A 6,103-nucleotide genomic window follows, 5' to 3' on the forward strand; every position below is an offset into this window, starting at 1 on the left:
AGGGGCAGTCTGCAGAAGCTTAGCTACAAGGTAATCACAGAGGTAAAAAGTATATTAATATAACTGAGATAAGGAGCAGTCTGCAGAGGCTTAGATACAAGGTAATCACAGAGGTAAAAAGTGTATTAATATAACTGAGATAAGGAGCAGTCTGCAGAGGCTTAGATACAAGGTAATCACAGAGGTAAAAAGTATATTAATATAACTGAGATAAGGGGCAATCACAGAGGTAAAAAGTATATTAATATAACTGAGATAAGGGGAAGCCTGCAGAGGCTTAGATACAAGGTAATCACAGAGGTAAAAAGTGTATTAATATAACTGAGATAAGGAGCAGTCTGCAGAGGCTTAGATACAAGGTAATCACAGAGGTAAAAAGTATATTAATATAACTGAGATAAGGAGCAGTCTGCAGAGGCTTAGATACAAGGTAATCAGAGGTAAAAAGTGTATTAATATAACTGAGATAAGAGAGCAGTCTGCAGAGGCTTAGATACAAGGTAATCACAAAGGTAAAAAGTATATTAATATAACTGAGATAAGGTGCAGTCTGCAGAGGCTTAGATACAAGGTAATCACAGAGGTAAAAAGTATATTAATATAACTGAGATAAGGAGCAGTCTGCAGAGGCTTAGATACAAGGTAATCACAGAGGTAAAAAGTGTATTATATAACTGAGATACGGAGCAGTCTGCAGAGGCTTAGATACAGGGTAATCACAGAGGTAAAAAGTATATTAATATAACTGAGATAAGGGGCAATCACAGAGGTAAAAAGTATATTAATATAACTGAGATAAGGGGAAGCCTGCAGAGGCTTAGATACAAGGTAATCAGAGGTAAAAAGTGTATTAATATAACTAAGCCTCTGCAGACTGCTCTCTTATCTCAGATACAAGGTAATCACAGAGGTAAAAAGTATATTAATATAACTGAGATAAGGTGCAGTCTGCAGAGGCTTAGATACAAGGTAATCACAGAGGTAAAAAGTATATTAATATAACTGAGATAAGGTGCAGTCTGCAGAGGCTTAGATACAAGGTAATCACAGAGGTAAAAAGTATATTAATATAACTGAGATAAGGGGCAGTCTGCAGAGGCTTAGATACAAGGTAATCACAGAGGTAAAAAGTATATTAATATAACTGAGATAAGGAGCAGTCTGCAGAGGCTTAGATACAAGGTAATCACAGAGGTAAAAAGTATATTAATATAACTGAGATAAGGTGCAGTCTGCAGAGGCTTAGATACAAGGTAATCAGAAAGGTAAAAAGTATATTAATATAACTGAGATAAGGTGCAGTCTGCAGAGGCTTAGATACAAGGTAATCACAGAGGTAGAAAGTGTGTTAGTTGTGCAAAACTAGGGAATGGGTAATAAAGGGATTATCTATCTTTTAAAACAAAAAAAACATTCTGGTGCATACCCTTTAGATGTCATCTGCAAGATACACTTGGTAAACAATGCTGTCAACACTATTTAAAGTGAATGTGAACTTTCAAGAATTAGTGGAGATCTGGCTTTGCACAAGAGAAAGGTATTTGTTAAAATCTGCTGCAATGTAAACTTTCATGAATGAAAGTGCCCCTGTTTTTAATAGTATTTATATTCATTCACTTTTAAGTTATTTAGTTTTAGGTGAATATGTGTCCTGCTGCCTTCCTTGTTCTTAACGATTAAAGGAAGGTAGAATCCAGCACTGAAACCCACAGGATAAACCCACCTGAAGCTACTACCATGCTCCCAAACGTAACATGAAAAAAATGGTGCAGGGGGTTTCCAAATATGCCAAATATTCCTTTATTGCAAAATAGTGTCCATAATAGGGTCAAAAGAGCACGACGTTTTGGGGCACATGCCCTTAATCATGCCTTCCTTGTTCTTAATGCCAGTGAATATGTGCCCTGCTGCCTTCCTTGTTCTTAACGCCAGTGAATATGTGCCCTGCTGCCTTCCTTGTTCTTAACGCCAGTGAATATGTGCCCTGCTGCCTTGCTTGTTCTTAACGCCAGTGAATATGTGCCCTGCTGCCTTCCTTGTTCTTAATGCCAGTGAATATGTGCCCTGCTGCCTTGCTTGTTCTTAACGCCAGTGAATATGTGCCCTGCTGCCTTCCTTGTTCTTAACGCCAGTGAATATGTGCCCTGCTGCCTTCCTTGTTCTTAACACCAGTGAATATGTGCCCTGCTGCCTTCCTTGTTCTTAATGCCAGTGAATATGTGCCCTGCTGCCTTCCTTGTTCTTAACGCCAGTGAATATGTGCCCTGCTGCCTTCCTTGTTCTTAACGCCAGTGAATATGTGCCCTGCTGCCTTCCTTGTTCTTAACGCCAGTGAATATGTGCCCTGCTGCCTTCCTTGTTCTTAACGCCAGTGAATATGTGCCCTGCTGCCTTGCTTGTTCTTAACGCCAGTGAATATGTGCCCTGCTGCCTTGCTTGTTCTTAACGCCAGTGAATATGTGCCCTGCTGCCTTGCTTGTTCTTAACGCCAGTGAATATGTGCCCTGCTGCCTTGCTTGTTCTTAACGCCAGTGAATATGTGCCCTGCTGCCTTGCTTGTTCTTAACGCCAGTGAATATGTGCCCTGCTGCCTTCCTTGCTATTATGACAGTAACTGTGTAAGCAGCCACAAATACAAACAGAAAGAAGTGCTCAACCAGGCATGAACAGCGCTGTAGCTTGTTCTATGGCAAGTTACCACCCAGGACCCCAGCCTCTTTTTGCCCAGTTGTGTTTTTCACAGAGGAAAACGTTCCTGAAGTATATCAGTCTGATCCCGACAACAAGGTCAGTACAGCCCGAAATACCAGGCAAGAACAAGAAACAATACAACCACAGATGATTTTCGACCTTCTTTGGGCCTCTTCAGTGAGGTGCAGCCATATTCCTGTAGCACATATGGCACTGTGTGCGCGGCCCCCTGCTCTCACGCTGGTGACTGTGTGTGCAGCCATATTCCTGTAGCACATATGGCACTGTGTGCGCGGCCCCCTTATCTCACGCTGGTGACTGTGTGTGCTGCCACTTTCCTTGCTCTTATACCCACAAACCTGGTCATGTTGCCACACTATTGGGAATGTTCCTACTACAAGTCAACAAGAAGCTACTAACCCACTGGCACTATTACAAGTTTCCTCACACCCAGGACCTGCAGTATAAGACCCAGCGCTTAAGTCCCATCTGGGGCCATTAAAACAAAATCCGTTTTGACATCATGTTTGTTTTATATTGTGTGGGGTGAGATGATTGACAGGACCAGCATACACATATTAATGGGGGCATGTGCTGCCTGGTACAGATGTGCACATGACGTGCATGAGCTTCTGCTGTCTGGTACAGATGTGCACATGACGTGCATGAGCTTCTGCTGTCTTGTACTTATGTGCACATCACGTGCATGAGCTTCTGCTGTCTGGTACACATGTGCACGTGCATGGGTATCTGTATGTTGTACAAGACTTTATGTAATAACCCCATAAAAATCCTTATGTGATTATATTAATGTAATCAGAACATGACTGTCATTATATACATCACATAACCTAGTAAATCAGTGACCTTTTAAAGGGACATAAACGCTTGCTTTACATAAATCACATATTACTCCTGTACAACAATGGTATTGGTATCACATTATTTTCCAACACTACCAGACACGATTGGAAGTAAAAAGGTTTTCAACTGAATTATGTCTGTACCTACCAACCTTCCTCTATACTGCACCACATTACATAAGTGCGCTTTTGCTGATAGTATTCTATTTGTCACGTTTGCTGCGGTTCTTTCTAGGACTAGTAGTTTCTTTTATTTATTTATTTATGAACCAATTCAGTATACAATTCCAGAGAAAAAGAAGAAGACGAGCACAAACAAATAATACCCCATAGGTATTTTCCAGACATCGTCATTACTAACAATACCTCAATATACAGTACATACTGTATATGTATATTCTATAGAAAAAGAAACAAGCGCAAGCCCAAATCAAGGTAGACGTTTGTACACTTTATTACACACACACCGGTTAAAAACACTTACAGGATTATGTGAATGAACAGTTGGATAACCAATTATCCTCTTGAAAAAGTCTGTTCAGGGCGGAGGAAACGCATTGGGGGCGGAGCTCTGGGTGGCTCTCCTGGAACAAGTTTACCATAAGATCCAACCCGGTGTTGTGTATCGAGAGATACAAAAGATTGACATTTGGACTTTTTATTCTACATCCCTGAGTGGGAGACAGACTTGTTTATTCACTTAATCCTGTAAGTGTTTTTAACCGGTGTGTGTGTAATAAAGTGTACAAATGTCTACCTTGATTTGGGCTTGCGCTTGTTTCTTTTTCTATAGAATTGCCGCATAGAGAGTGTAGGTGACGCGCCTCTGAAAGCAGCCGCAGCCTGTGGATCAAGCACTAGGAATTTCCTGGAAACACCTGAATACACACAGTCACTACTAGACATTATTGGACTCCTATTACCACCCTCACCCTTAGTGGTGAACTTGTAGAAGTGGTATTTTTATTTGTTTGTATCTGTTTGTGGGAACATTTATACTGTGTTACATCAATTTATTCACTATCTCTTTTTTTGTATTTTAAATAATTGAATATTTAGCCCTACACCACCCCCTTTCTTATTTTTGCGCTGTTAATACTTTGTTTTGAGGTTGTTTTTTTACATACTGTATATGGAATATATTTCTTTGTCGTAACAAATATTAACCCCTTATATAGGGGGAGACAATCATGGCAACATTAACAGAAGTAAAATTAACATGTTTAACATTATTAAACAGATTATACCAATCATTAACAATATAGCCGTAAAATAAATATTAAACAAATACTTTTAATTAAAGTTGAAAAACATATGTTCCTTATCTTCAAAGAATGTTACCAGTAACGATATTTATCATTTCCAACATTTGTTTGGCATTATAAACTAAGTTGCATACTGTATGGTGTTTTCTTAATAAACTAAAATATACAAAAAATAAAAGAAAATAGACATAAACTTAAACTTGATGGGGGGGGGGGAGAGAAGAAATACTACTGACCTTCTCAACTCTCCATTTCTGCTCACCCCTCTCTCCCCTTTAACCTTCTATTAGGCAGCGTATTCTTCATTCGCAATGGCCAACTCAAGATAAGTAGTTCCCCTAAAAGGCGGAATAAATTGCTTCTGTATTTCTAGAGGGAAGCTCACAATTATACTTTTCCATTTATAAAAAAATTGTTTAACTTGGGACTCTGAATTTACTGAGGTATCAATTTGTTCCAGTATTGATTGTTTAAGTTTCTGAATAAATTCCTTTAGACTTGGGTGTTACGGTACCAACTGTGTACCAAGGGTTAACCCCAGATGAACAATGTCCTGCATAGACAATCAGCAATTCACAAACCAGCCAGTTTCAGGTTTAAAACAGAATGACATTTATTAAAAGGCAGCACACAGATTTATACAGGTTTTTGACCCCCCCCTCAGATGGGGGTTGAAAGAATGTTGTACATTAGATAGAAGGGAGAAGCGCCCTTGACATGATACAATAGAATTATATTACTTAAATACTTTACTTAGGCAGATAACAACTTAAACACATTTGGCTTGTCTTATCACCTAGCGTCTGTTCTCTGAGGGTGATTAAACAATGGCCTGTTTATTACTTAAATGTAATTATAGCACACAATAGCTGAGGCCAGAAAACCTGTCTTTATAAATTAGATTCTTAAAGCTAAACACAGTTAACTCTTTCAGTCCTGACAGAAGGGTCTGTCACATAGCTCCCCCCTTGTGGAACACTCCGGCAGACCCGGCTTGACCCTTTTGCGGGTCAACCTGGGGATGACCGGACTAGGAGGTGGTAGGCATGTCAGTTTGCTGGGACAATCCATCTGTATTCCCGTTATGAGAGAGAATCCCTGTCTGTATAAATAAGGGTTCAACCTCTTCAGTGCCCCGACTAGGGCTAAACAGTCCTTCAAAATATCATCGGCTTCTTTACGTGGTTTTTGTACCTGCTCTTTATAGGTATCCACAATCCCTTCATACTGACATAGGGTGCCCTTGAGTTGCTGCACCTCCCTATGAGCCAGCGTCAGCTTCTC

Source organism: Bombina bombina, chromosome 10 (genome assembly GCF_027579735.1).
Source record: "Bombina bombina isolate aBomBom1 chromosome 10, aBomBom1.pri, whole genome shotgun sequence".
NCBI lineage: Eukaryota > Metazoa > Chordata > Amphibia > Anura > Bombinatoridae > Bombina > Bombina bombina.